The sequence below is a fragment of the Elephantulus edwardii genome, unplaced genomic scaffold (genome assembly GCF_000299155.1).
Source record: "Elephantulus edwardii isolate Elephantulus edwardi_28Jun2011 unplaced genomic scaffold, EleEdw1.0 scaffold00067, whole genome shotgun sequence".
Taxonomy (NCBI): domain Eukaryota; kingdom Metazoa; phylum Chordata; class Mammalia; order Macroscelidea; family Macroscelididae; genus Elephantulus; species Elephantulus edwardii.
In genome coordinates this window covers 6434668-6448572 of record NW_006399817.1, presented here as the reverse complement: position 1 = coordinate 6448572, position 13905 = coordinate 6434668, and positions in this window count along the sequence as shown.

The following is a 13905-nucleotide window of genomic DNA, read 5'->3' as shown; positions in this document are numbered from 1 at the left end:
GTTAAGTGCCTTCAAGTCGTAGACAACTCATAGCGACCCTGTGAATGAAAGACCTGAACACTTGCATAACTTTCATAGTTTCTCCAGGTTCATAGCGTTTCTGGAGGCAAGCTATAATGGAAGTGAATGCCACTCCTGCTTCCAAGCTTGTTTTGATTGGAGAGCTCCACCAAACGCTGTCCACCATGGGTAACCATTATTGCCTTTGACACATCAGTGTCACAGTGTCCAGCATCACAGCAATCACAAGTTATTTCTGTACAGCAATGCACAGACCAGTGCCATTCCTCTCAGAAGAATGTTTTAATATTAATTATATCTGCAACATCTCTTCTCCCTAACACATCAAGTAATACTTGAATATCTGGTATTTATACATTAAAAAAACACCAACTCATTATCATGAAGTCAGAATCAACGAGTAGCTGACCCTCCAAAGGGTTTTCAGAGGCTGTAAATCACACAGGAGAAGATTGCCCATCCTTCTTCTTTAGAGCAGCTCGTGGGTTCAAACTGCCTACCTACCAGAGCTCCCAGTTTATATATTTAAAACTTAAATCAATGGCATAGAGTCATAATCATAACACACAGTTGATACTCAAGTGAATTTTCAGAGACTGAATCATAGGAGGACACTGCTTATTTTTCTCCTGCAGAGCAGTTGGTGGATCCAAGCCATCTGGGTTAGAGACATAGAGAATCTTCTTATGCTACTTATCACACCACATAGTCACCAGCTTGAAAAAGAGAGCATTACTAGTAATAATACTCTCTTTCTCACTGTACTGAATATACTTTGACTTTTTTAATGTTTTTCTTCAAATGTCTATATCCATAACCACTGTGCATGTTTTAGTATTACATATCTTTGCTAGATATCATCAAATTGCTCTGCAAGGCAATGTCATCAATTTGTACAAATACCCCAAACATGTTTTTTAAAGTTTTCTTGAGCACTTACTATGTCCCTGGTCATAGACTCTGCACAGGTATTGTGTTGTATTTCATTATCACTCTGACCACAAAATCCATAGAATGTTGCTTTACTAACCTAAAGGGTGTATATCACCCAGGGATTGAGTTCATCAATGCTTTTGGGGGGAAAAGGGAGCAATTTCCTACCATTGCAATTTATGGCCTTAGAAATGAGATGGAGGGTTGCAATGTGTCAGAACTGACTTGACAGCAGTGATTGGTAGAGAAAAGTAGAAGAAAGAGGAAGAGGAAACAATAAAATAGGAGGAGAATGCGTTAGGTATTATTGTATTTTCCTGTTTTACATATGAGAAAACTTAGACTTGGAGAGACTAAATTAGTAAGTACTAGAGCCAGAATTTGAATTCATTAGCTTGACTTCAGAGAGAAATGCTCTTTAATCACTTTACAACAATGACTCCTTTTTCCTCTTTAATGAGGCACAATTCAAGAAGTACGAAAAAGACTGAGTAGAAATGAAACTTAATGTATGTCTTTCTCTCTACCATTGCTTTTATCATCCAGATACTCTTGGGATTCCTTGCTGGACAATGAAGCATAAAAACTTATTACATAGGAAGAAAAAATAAAATATGAGATCATTCTGAGTATTTTGGACTATAAACCAAAGTCTTACCCTACAAAGGTACACAATATAAAGAAAGACAGAATATTTACCTCTAATTTAAATCCATAGTCTGCCACTAGCCAGATGATTTTTGAGCATGTCCTCTAGTTTTGCTAATCTTCAATTTCTTCATCTATGTGAGGAGATAATAATACCTACTGAACAACTGGAGAGTTAGTTGAGGTCAATGAAAACATCTAGTACTGAGCCCAGCACATCACAGGCACTCAGTAAATGTTGGGAATGAGAGGTTGCAGGAACTCAGAAGTTCTCATCAGCCTTAGAGATGTGTAGAAGTGAGGCATCAGTGGTGCATATGACTAGTTCACAGTAGGGATAGAGTGGTCCCAGGACCGTCAACAAGCCCCTGAGATTTTTGTCACAAAGTCCAACCCAACTTTGGTAAAGTGTGGGCTGATTCACATGAGGCCAGATAGACTTTGAGGAAGGGACTGAAATACCACATGTTGTTAACCCTGATCTTTGGCCCACTCTGACACATAGATACTAGTTCCTCAAACACGCAGGAAAAAGCCACAGATGTGATATAGGGAGGAAGGATTAAAAAACAACAAAGACTTGATGATAAAAGCATTGACATTTACTTTCACAGAAATAAATGTGACCTAACATAGCCTAGGGAGCTCTAGTGGCCTAATGGTAAGAAGCTGTGCTGCAATCCTGAAGGCTTGTGGTTCAAATCCACCAGCTGCTCAACAGGAGAAAGTTGGGTAATCTCATCTTGTGTGATTAACTGCCTATGAAAGCTCTCTGGAGGGTCAGTTATGGGACAGTTCTGACTTGGTACACAACAACAACATGGTTTAGAGGTAAGAAGTTGTGCTGCAATCCAAAAGGCACACAGTTTAAACCCACCAGCTACTCTGCAGGAGAAGGATTGATAATCTCTTCCGTGCAATTTATTGCCTCTGAAAACCTGCTTGAAGGTCATCTATGACTTCTAACATGACAGCACACTACAGGTGGAAGATCGGAGAAAGATCCCCAACAAAGCAGATTGACACAGTGGCTGTAATAATAGGCTCTGCCACATCAAAGGTCATGAGGACGGTGCATGATAGGGCAATGTTAAGATCTGTTGTTCATAGGGTCACTGTGAGTCACTGTCACCCCCATGGGACATAACAGCAACAACATGTATGTATATGTGCATGTGTAACTATATGTAATACGTAGTATATATTACGTATGTTGTTGTTGTTGTGTACTGTTGAATCGGAACCCACGTATAGCTGACCCTCTTGCGGGTTTTCAGAGGCAGCTCCTGTGGGAGGAGATTACCCATCCTTCTCCCTTACAGCAGCTGGTGGCCTTGAACCATGTGCCTTCAGGATTGCAGTGCCGCATCTTGCCACTAGGCCATCAGAGTTCTCTTATTATGTATGTTGTTGTATTATGTATTACTGTTATTGTTGTTGTTATGTGCCGTCGAGTCACTTGCAACTCATAGCGACCCTATGTACAACAGCCCTAAACTCTGCTCTGTCCTGTGCCAATTTCACTGTCTCTGATACACCCATCCCGATTACCCCAGTCACTGAATCAATCCACCTATTAGAGGGCCTGCCCCTCCTGTGCTGTTCCTCCACCCTCCCAAGCATGATGTCCCTCTCCAAGGACCAGTCCCTCCTTACAACATGCCCAAAATATGTCAGACGAAGCCTCAGGATCCTTGCTTCCAAGGAGCAGCCCGGTTTAACCCTCTCTAGGATGAATCTGTTTGTTTTCTTAGCAGTCCATGGTACCCTCAATATGTATATGTATAAAATATATATTACACACAAATACTGATTTTGGTTCTCTAGAGATTCCAACCTAAGACAAATACTGTTTAGTCAGTTCTGATCCATAAGAGTTTATATGCATCAAGTTGAAACACTGTCTGGTCCTGCACCATCCTCGCAATACTTGCTATGCTTGAACCTAGCCTTGTGGTCACTGTATCAATCTATTTTGCTGAGAATCCTCTTTTTTGCTTACCTACTACTACTTTATCAAGCATGATGTCCTCCTCGGCCTGGTGCCTCCTGATGATATTTCCAAAGCATGTGGGATGAAATACTATCCTTTCTTCCAAGGAGCATTCTGACTGCACTTCTTCCAAAGGAGGTTTTTTGGTTCTCCTGGCCATCCACGGTATATGTATTATTCTTCACCTAAACTATAAGTCAAAGACATCAACTCCTCCTTGGTCTTTTTATTAAAGGATCCTGTTAACATTGAGAAGATCAGGTTAAAAAGGGAGGTGAACAATGGAAGAATGAAAACCCAATTTTAGAAAAAATAAGCAAAACCAGAAAAAATACACTGTACTTCTGTTTATAAAAAGGAGACCTGTACCCCAATTGTTCATAGCAGTGTTATTCACCATCACAAGAACATGGAAACAACCCAGATATCCAACCACAATTGAATGGATTGAGAAATTATGGTACATTCACACAATGGAATACTACACAACATGCAGGAGCAATGATTTTGTAAATTACTACCTAACTTGGGAGGGACTGGAGAGCATACTACTGAGTGAACAAACTCAGTCTCATAAGGACAAATACTGTATAAAACCGTGATTGTAGAATGAGTTTGAGGATCCCGGGGTTGGGAGAAGGTGGAAGCAGAGGGATGAGGAGGGGGCAGTGTGTGTGTGTTAATCATGGGATTGAACAATTTGCTGGGTGAGGGACATGAGGGAAATGGGGAGGATCTGGTGTAAAAAAAAGTATTTAAATTTTGTAAATTAACTAGAATAATAATAAAATAAAAAGCAAACAAAATGAATAAATATAAAAAGAGGCAAAATTGATGAGACAAGCATAGAGTTATGTCCTAGCAATAACCAGACTACAGAATAGGCAATGTGATAATTCTTATGTTGCATTTATAAGTGATGAAGACAGGGTAGTCAGAACTAAGTTCAGAAGGAGACAGGCTGTCAGCCTAAACCCACTATGGTACTAGCTGAAGTTAGGTGCATATAGGAATAAACTGGCTCTGAGAAGAAGCGTAAGCAGAAAGGAAGTGCTAGATGTTCTATAGCTGGATGAGGAATGGCTACTATGACAATGGAACAAAGCTCAAATCAAGAATGAAACACTGGGAACAGTCAGATGCCTACCGAAGTTTTGAACAACACAAGCCATAGAAAAAACAAAAAGGAGGAGAGAAAAATAAAGAGAAGACACTATAAAGGGAAAGAAGAGGAAGAAAAGAGGGAGAAGGTAGAAGAAGCAAATACAAAGTCCCTGGATCCAAGACTTAGGGAGGAAAAAATGTCACTCATCTGATCTTTTGATTTTCTGGACTAGGCTGGACAAAGAGAATTTCTTGTTCTTGGGCTTCCTAGAATAGAACTTATTCTAATACATAGAATATAGAACTTACTCTGTTGTTTTTGTTATGTGCCATTGAATTGCCTGCAACTCATAGCAAACCTGTGTACAGCAACCCTAAACCCTGCTCTGTCCTGTGCCAATCTTATTGTCTCTGACATACCTATCACCATTACGCCAGTCACTGAATCAATCCATCTCATTGAGTGTCTCCCTCTCTTGTGCTGTCCCTCTATCCTCCCAAGCATGATGTCCCTCTCCAAGGACTGATCTCACCTTGCAACATGTTCAAAGTATGTCAGATGAAGCTTCAGAGTCCTTGCCTGAAAGGAGAAGCCTGGCTTCACCCTCTCCAGGACAAACTTGTTTGTTCTCCTAGCAGTCCATGGTATATTCAATACTCTTCTCCAGCACCACAGCTCAAAGACATCAGCTCTCCTTCTATCATCCCTAGTCATTGTCCAGCTCTCTAATGTATAGCAAGTAATTACAAAGACCATGGCCTGTATCAGCTGCACCTTACTGTCCAGACTGACATCATTGCTCTTCAATACTTTGGAGAGGTCTCTGACAGCAGACTTTTCCAGTGCAATTCATCTTTTAATTTCCTGGCTGCTAGTACCAAGAGTGTTGATTGTAGAGCCAAGCAAACTGAAGCTGTCAACAATCTCAATCTTTTCACCATCTATCATGATGCTGCTAATCGGCCCAGTGGTGAAAATCTTTGTTTTCTTGATGTTGAGCTTCAATCTATATTAAAGTTTTCATTCCTTGACCTTCTGCAGCAAGCTCTTCAGGTCTTTCTCAGTTTCAGCAAGCAGGGTTGTGTCATCTGCATAACACAGATTGCTGATGGGTCTACCTCCAATCCTCATGCCACACTTCTCTTCATAGTGCCCAGTCTCCCAGATATTCTGTTCTGCATATAGATTGAAAAGATATGGAGATAGGACACATCTTTGATGCACACCCTTCCCAATTATGAATGATGAAGTGGTTTTTTTTTCTTTGTTCATATATTATATTCTATTCCTATTTTCTAGAATAGGACTTTATGCTCAAAGACCAATGATAGCAGAGCCATCAAGACCAATCAATAACTTAAGGATACAGCCTTTGAATTTAGAGGAAGATTATACCAAATCAGCCTCAGTTTTGTTTTGTTCACTGTGTCCCAGACTGGTAATGAGTTTGATACTCCAAGCATTTCCATTTCCAGTTAGTAAAATGCAGTGGTACTCTTCAACTTGAAATCTAGAAGCGACAACAGTCTGGAAGGAATTGCTATGGCTTGAGGTTTAGCTTGTTTTTGTGAAGAAATGAGGCCCCAGTTATTTTCTTTGGACAGAGTAGTATATGTTTCTCTGCTCCATGTTAGGTAACCAATTTTACCCTAACTCTACCTAAGTTCAGTTTCTCTCCAGGAATGAACTCTACCAAGTGAGGGGAGACAGAGTTTAAAAACTTAGTCCCTAAATGCTGATCTACCAAGACTTGATTCAAATATGTGTTTCAGAGAAACAAAAACATTAGCACATGTCCTGACCCTGTGGAGTATCTGTCAAGGAATTAGAACTATTAAAATATGGATAATATTTATTCAATTTTGTTCTGATTATAAAAATAATATATGCACCATTTAAAAAATTAAATGTTCAAAACCCATAAAGAAGACAATAAAAATTTCCCATAAAAGACTGTTAATTTTTTGGTGTATTTCCTTCCAATCTCACTCTACATATAAATAAGATAATGGGATCACATTATGTGTATCCAATTTTACCTCTAACTTTTTATATTTTACGCTATACTGTGAACATTTTCCAGGGTCATTAAATATTCTTCAGAAACATGATTTGTAATGGTTTCATAAAATTGCCTCCTATGGGTACAAATATAATTTATTTAACCTTCCCCCATTTGGGGACATTTATGCATGCTGTTTCCTATTTTTCTCTCTTATAAATAATGGTGTACCTGAGTTTTTTGTGTAAATTTATTATTATTTCATTAGGGTAGATTACTACAAGGAAAATTACTAGGTCAAAGTTGGCAGGCTTTCAATGGCAAAAAGCAGAAAACCACACTTAACTAACTTTAAAAAAATTTAAAAAGATTTTCACAAGGAAAGTCGAATCAGTGGCACATTGGCTAAGCGCTCCTCTGCTAATCAGGAGGTTAGTGATGTGAACCCACTGGTCATTCCCCAAGTGAAACATGTGGCAGTTTGTTTCTAGAAAGGATTTTAGCCTTGGAAAAAACATGGGGCTGGCTGTTCCCTCTCCTATTGAGTCACTGTGGGTAGGAACCAACTCCACAACAGTAGGGTTTTGTTGTTGTTGTTATCACACATAAATTAGAAGTCTAGAAGTAGGCTAGATTTTGATTTGACAAATACAGTGAACTCAATGGTGTGGTCAAAGATCCATTTTCTTTTTCTTTTCTTATTTTTCAACTTTAAAGGCAATTTTATTCTAGACTGGCTTTTCTCATGGTTATAGGAGATTTCAACCCCAAAAAGCCACATCTTGTAGAGCAAGTATACTTTTGACTTCTGTTCCAGTTTTCCATGCAAGGGTCTTGAGATTCACCCACTCTAGTATACAGGACCTTTGGCCATCTACAAACCAGTGACAGGAAAGAATAAAAATCTGTTGGACTTAAGCCAATCAGAGGTCATCCCTGAATTTAGGAGAAGAATCAGCTACTAAAATATATGGCTCTTAAAGAAGGATAAATAGCCAAATAAGAATCTGAATGGTACTAGGGAAGGAAAGGCAGAAATGGATACAGCATTTGTTGTCAGATGCCATCAAGTTCACTCTGATTCATAGGGCCCCTATAAGAAACAGGTCAAAATTGTGCCCTGTCCTACACTATCCTCAGAATCTCCACTAACTCAAATCCTTTGTCGTTGTCACTGTGTCCATTCTGTTGAGAGTCTTCCTCACTTTGACTTGCCCTCCTCTTTTCCAGACATAATGAACATCTTTTTCCAACTATTGGCACCTGCTCACAACATGCCCAAAGTATGTGAGAAATATCTATGTACTCATTAGAGAGAATTAAATGAAGAGCTACACCCATAATCTAGACTTCACTTCTTTGTAAAGTTGTTGTTGTGTACTGTCAAGTTGAAACCAACCCAACAGGGTTGGTCTGACCCTCTGGCAGGTTTTCAGAGGTGGTTAATTGCATGGGAGGTGATTGCCCATCCTTCTACCATGGAACAGCTAATGGATTTGAACTGCATACCTTTGGGATTGCGTCTCATCTTCTTACCACTAAGTCACCAGAGCTCCCACCAGGCAGGACCCCAAATACACTCATTATTTCTCAGTGGCCAAGGATGGAGGTAGACCAGCCCCTTGGACTTATTTAAAATAATATCTACACCCATGAATCTAAATGTCAAGGTTTTGAAATCCTAAATGGTAACAAGACTTAGTATTAACAAATGAAATACAATGAAGATTAAACAGAATTCAAGGTTTTGAGATCATAAATTATCACAAAACCCCTATTACTAATAAAATATAATTGTAAATTAAGAAGAAATAGCTATTTAAGCCCATCAGATTGGAGTTGGGTAATTCTCTTTAGTTTTAAAAAATAAAATAACAAAGCTAGCAAGGATACAGTTAGGTTAAATCTAATCTACTGCTAATTTATATTGATAAATCCCTTATAGAAAGAACTTGAAAATTCATATCATTTGTTAAAAAGCTCACTCTCTCTTTTAGAATATTTATTGGTCCATATCTAATGCTTTTAAAAGTTAAATTCTCTCATTATAAGCATTGTTTTAAAAATCCAAGGTTTCAGAAAAGTCCAAGGGGCTGATCTACTGCCAGTCCTTGACACTGAGAAAGAATGAGCAATATTTGGGATCCTGTTTCTACCAATGAAAAAAGTCTACGTTAAAGCTGTAGTTTTAAACTGAATGGTTCCTTAGTGAGTACCTGGGTGCCATCAGAAAAAACTCTGATGGCATAATGGGCTGCCAACCAAAAAAGTTAGCAGTTTGGATTTATCAAGCTGTTCCTCAGGAGAAGGATAAAGCAGCTTATTTTTGTTTATAAGAAAGTTTGTTATTGTTATTGTTATTGTGTACCATAGAGTCAGAATCAACCCATAGCGGACTTATTAGTGGGTTTTGAGAGGCAGATAAATTAACAAGAGGGGATTGCCCATTCTGCTCCCCCACACAAGAAAGTTTACAGCCTCTTAAACCCCAGAAAGGGACACCAAAAGTTGTAATTAACTGGACAGCACTGGGTTTACTCCAGTGAAATCATATTAAGCAAAATAGAAAGTGCAGAAGACATTGTGGGTGTCCCCACAAGTGGATTCTGATTCAGAAAGGAATTAAGTAAAGGTGTTTCTAGCTCATATTGTTAGAAAAGTATATTAAAATATATTTATTTCAGCTATCCATATTAAATGAAAATGGATAAAGTACCACACTGATAGTGAGTTGGAGATTTTCGTCATTCATTGAGTTTAAGATAGAAGAGGAAAGATAGTAAAAAATAAACCACTCTGTAAACTTTTGTTAAAATGACAATTAAAATAAAAAAATTTTATTTAAAACAAAAACAACCCAAAAATAAACTTCAAACAACTGAATCAGATGACTTGATGATAATGAGCAATATAGAAAGGCTACAAAACCATTCATTCATACACTTAATCATTTAGCCATACAGCAAATAGCTGTGTGCTGGCTAATTGCTAACTGGGCTTGAAGGATACAAATTTGTGGTGATGCCTATTTTTGTGCTACTTTGTTATTATTGTCATTAGCTGTCTTTGAGGCAACTGACTCAGAAGTTTTTTGTATATTGGAACAAAACCCATAAATTTATCTTGTGGTATGCGGGGTAGTTTTGAACCAACATCCTGGTTAGCAGCTGGATGCCTACAAAAAGATTTCAAAGGATTAAACCCATGACACTGAGCCGATGCTGACTCATAATGTCCTTCTACAGCAGGTAGCATCAGGATGGATGGCAAAGAGATTGAGATTGTTCACAGCTTCAGTTTGCTTGGCTCCACAGTCAACACTCTTGGCACCAGCAGTCAGGAAATCAAAAAGCGTATTGTGATGGGAAAGTCTGTTGTTAGGGACCTCTCTAAAGTACTCAAGAGCAACGGCGTCTCTCTGGAGACTAAGGTCCACCTAATACAGGCCATGGTCTTTGCAATCACTTGATATGCATCAGAGAGTTGGACAATGAGTAGTGAGGACAGAAGGAGAATTGATGCCTTTGAGCCGTGGTGCTGGAGAAGAGTATTGAATGTTCCATGGACTGCCAAGAAAACAAACAGATTCATCCTGGAGAGGATTAAACCAAGCAACTCCTTGGAGGCAAGGATTCTGGGGCTTCGTCTGACATACTTTGGACATGTTGCAAAGTGGGACAGGAGGGTGGAGGGACAGCACAAGAGGGGAAGACCCTCTATGAGATGGATTGATTCAGTGACTGGGGTAATTGGGATGGGTGTGTCAGAGGCAGTGCGATTGGCACAGGATAGAGCAGGGTTTAGGGCTGCTGTACATAGGGTCGCTATGAGTTGCAAATGACTTGATGGCACATAACAACAACAACAACAGCAGAATAAAACTGTTCCCAAGGCTATAAGTCTTTATGGAATCAGACAAACCTTTTGGTTGGTATACAACTGTTCTAACCACTGTTAAGATTACTGTAAAGAGATACAGAGAGCAACACATGCAGAGAGCGATCAGGGCAGCTGGAATTTGAGTCAGAACTGTTATTAAAACAATTAATTTGGGAGCCCCAGGGAGCAGCAAGTCAAAAACTATCACAAAGGACAAGGAAGGTCACCACATAATGTTTAATTGATCAATAGAACAAGAGGACATAACAATAATAAATACCTATGCACCCAATGAGAGACCTGCAAAATATATAAAACAAGCATTAACAAAACTGAAAAAGGAAATAGACAACACTACTATAGTAGTTGGGGACTTCAGTACACCACTCTCAAGAAAAGATAGAACTACCAGAAAGAAAATCAACAGAAATGCTGAAGAATTAAACCACAAAAAAAAAATTAAACCAACTTGATTTCATAGATATTTACACGCTAATGCACCCAAAAGCACAGTACACCTTCTTCTCAAATGTGCATGAAACATTTTCCAGAATAGATCACATTTTAGGTCACAAGGCAAACATCAATAAATTAAAAAACATAGAAACAATACAAACTTAGAAATTAATAACAAGAGGATAAAGGAGAAAAAAAAATCATACATTTGGAATCTGAACAACATCTTGCTTGAACATGACTGGGTACTAGAAGAAATAAAAAAATAATATGAAAAAGTTTCTTCAAACAAATGACAATGAAAACACCACTTACTAAAACCTCTGGGAATCAGCCAAAGCAGTAATCAGAGGTCAATTTATAGCAATAAGCAAACACATCAAAAGGCAGGAAAAATTATCATTGACTCTAACTCAACATCACCAACAAATTGAAAAAGAACAGCAAGAAAACCTGAAATCCTCTAAAAAATGGAAATTATAAAAATTAGAACCAAAATAAATGAAATAGAAAACAGAAAACCAATTGATACCATCAACAAAACTAAGAGTTGATTCTTTGAAAAGATCAAGAAAATCAGCAAACCACTAGCAAAACTAACAAAGGAAAAGAAATAAAAGACACAAATAATTCAAAATAAAAATGAAATGGTCAATGTCACAACAGAACCAACTAAAATAAAAAGGCTAACAATGGAATATTATGAAAAACTATACTCAAAACAATATGAAAACATAGAGGAAATGAAAAAATACTTAGACATTCACAAGCTACCTATGCTGACACAAACATAAATTGAACACCTGAACAGACCCATTACAAAAGAAGAAATTGAAAACACAATAAAACATCTTTCAGCCCAAAAAAATCCCTGGACCAGATGGGTTTTTTACAAGTGAATTTTATCAAACATTCAGAGAAAACCTGTCACTAAGTCTACATAAATCATTTCAGAAAATAGAAAAAGATATCTCCCAGAGTCATTCTAAGAAGTAAACATATCCTTGATACCAAAGCCAGTTAAAGACACCACCAAAATAGCAAACTATAGGCCAATATTTCTTATGAACATAGATACAAAAATCCTGAATTAAATCCTGGCCAATAGAATCTAATGATAAATTTAAAAAAAAATAATGCACCATGACCAAGTGGGATTTATAACAGATATGCAAGGATGGATCAACATAAAAAAATAACAATCAATGTAATTCATCACATTAACAAAGCAAAGACCAAGAACCATATGATCCATTATTGCAGAAAAGGCCTTTGAAAAAATCCGACACCCTTTCCAAATTAAAACACTCAAAAAATAGAATTAGAGTGGAATTTCTTCAACATAGTAAAAAGTATATACAGAAATCCAAGTGCCAACATTGTTGTCAATGGAGAGAGATTAAAAGTATTCATTCTTTTTGAGAACAAGAACTAGGCAAGGATGCCCACTATCACCTTTCCTACTCAATATTGTATTGGAAATCTTAGGAAGAGCAATAAAAGAAGGAAATAAGAAGTATCCAATTTGGCAAAGAGGAGGTAAAATTATCTCTATATGCAGACAATATGATAGTATACTTTGAAAACCCTAAACTCAGGAACTGGACATAGTTGACCAATTCAGCAAAGTGGCAGGATACAAGATCAACATACAAAAATCAATTGGATTTCTCTACAGTGGCAAAGAGAATACAGACTGGAGCTAAGAAAAACATTACCCTTCACAATAACTAATCACAAGATTAAATACTTGGAGGTAAATCTAACTAGAAGCACAAAGGATCTATTCAAAGAAAGTTACAAAACATTACTATAAGAAACAAAGAGACTTGGAGAAATGGAAGAATATCTCTTGCTCATGGATAGGAAGGTTCAATATTGTGAAAATGACAATACGACCAAAGGCAATTTACACGTCCAATACAATCTCAGTATATATACCAATTCCATTCTTAAATTAAATGGAAAAGGAAATCTCCAATTTCATTTGGAATGGACAGAGACCTCAAATAATCAAAGCACTCCTTAAAAGAGAAACAAGGTAGGAGGCATCTCACTCCCTGATTTAAAATCCTACTACACTGCCGTGGCGGTCAAGACAGTGTGGTACTGGAACAAATGGCAGACACATAGATCAGTGGAACAGAATTGAGAATCCAGAAATCAGCCCAATGGTCAACTGATTTTTGACAAGGAGATGAAATCAGTTAAGAGGGAAAATTACAGCCTTTTTAACAAGTGGTTCTGGCAAAATTGGAAAACTATCTCCACACCTCATTCAATACACAAAAACCAACTCAAAGTGGATCCAGGACCTAGGATTAAAACCAAGGACTATAAACTTCATTAGAGAAAAGTTTGGAAGAACTCTAGAAGCCCTAATCCACAACATAAACAGTCTTCTAAGCATCCTAAAATATCTACAACCAGGAGAGGATAAAATAGATGAATGGGACCTTTTAAGAAGCAATTCAATTTTGCATATTCAAAAACTTCTCCAACAGGGTAAAAAGGAAAGCCACAGACTGGGGAAAAATATTTGGTAATGATTTGTCTGAGAATGAAGTCATATCAGAATTTATAAAATACTCGAGCATCACAACTAGATAAAGGTATGTTGTTCCACAATTGCGAGTCCCCAAAAGGACACCATGGAGCTGAAATCAATGCAAGAACATGAGGGATTTTATTACAAGCTATCGAGCAGGGACTCTACACACACTCCTATGCAGCATTGGTGCTGGGAGTGGCAAAGACTGAGTGAGGGGCACGAAGATGAGGTAAGATGGAGATGGCGCATAGCAATTGGCTAATTTGAAAATAAGCTGGCTCATTAGCAAGGGCGTGAATATTTAGCATACTCTTATT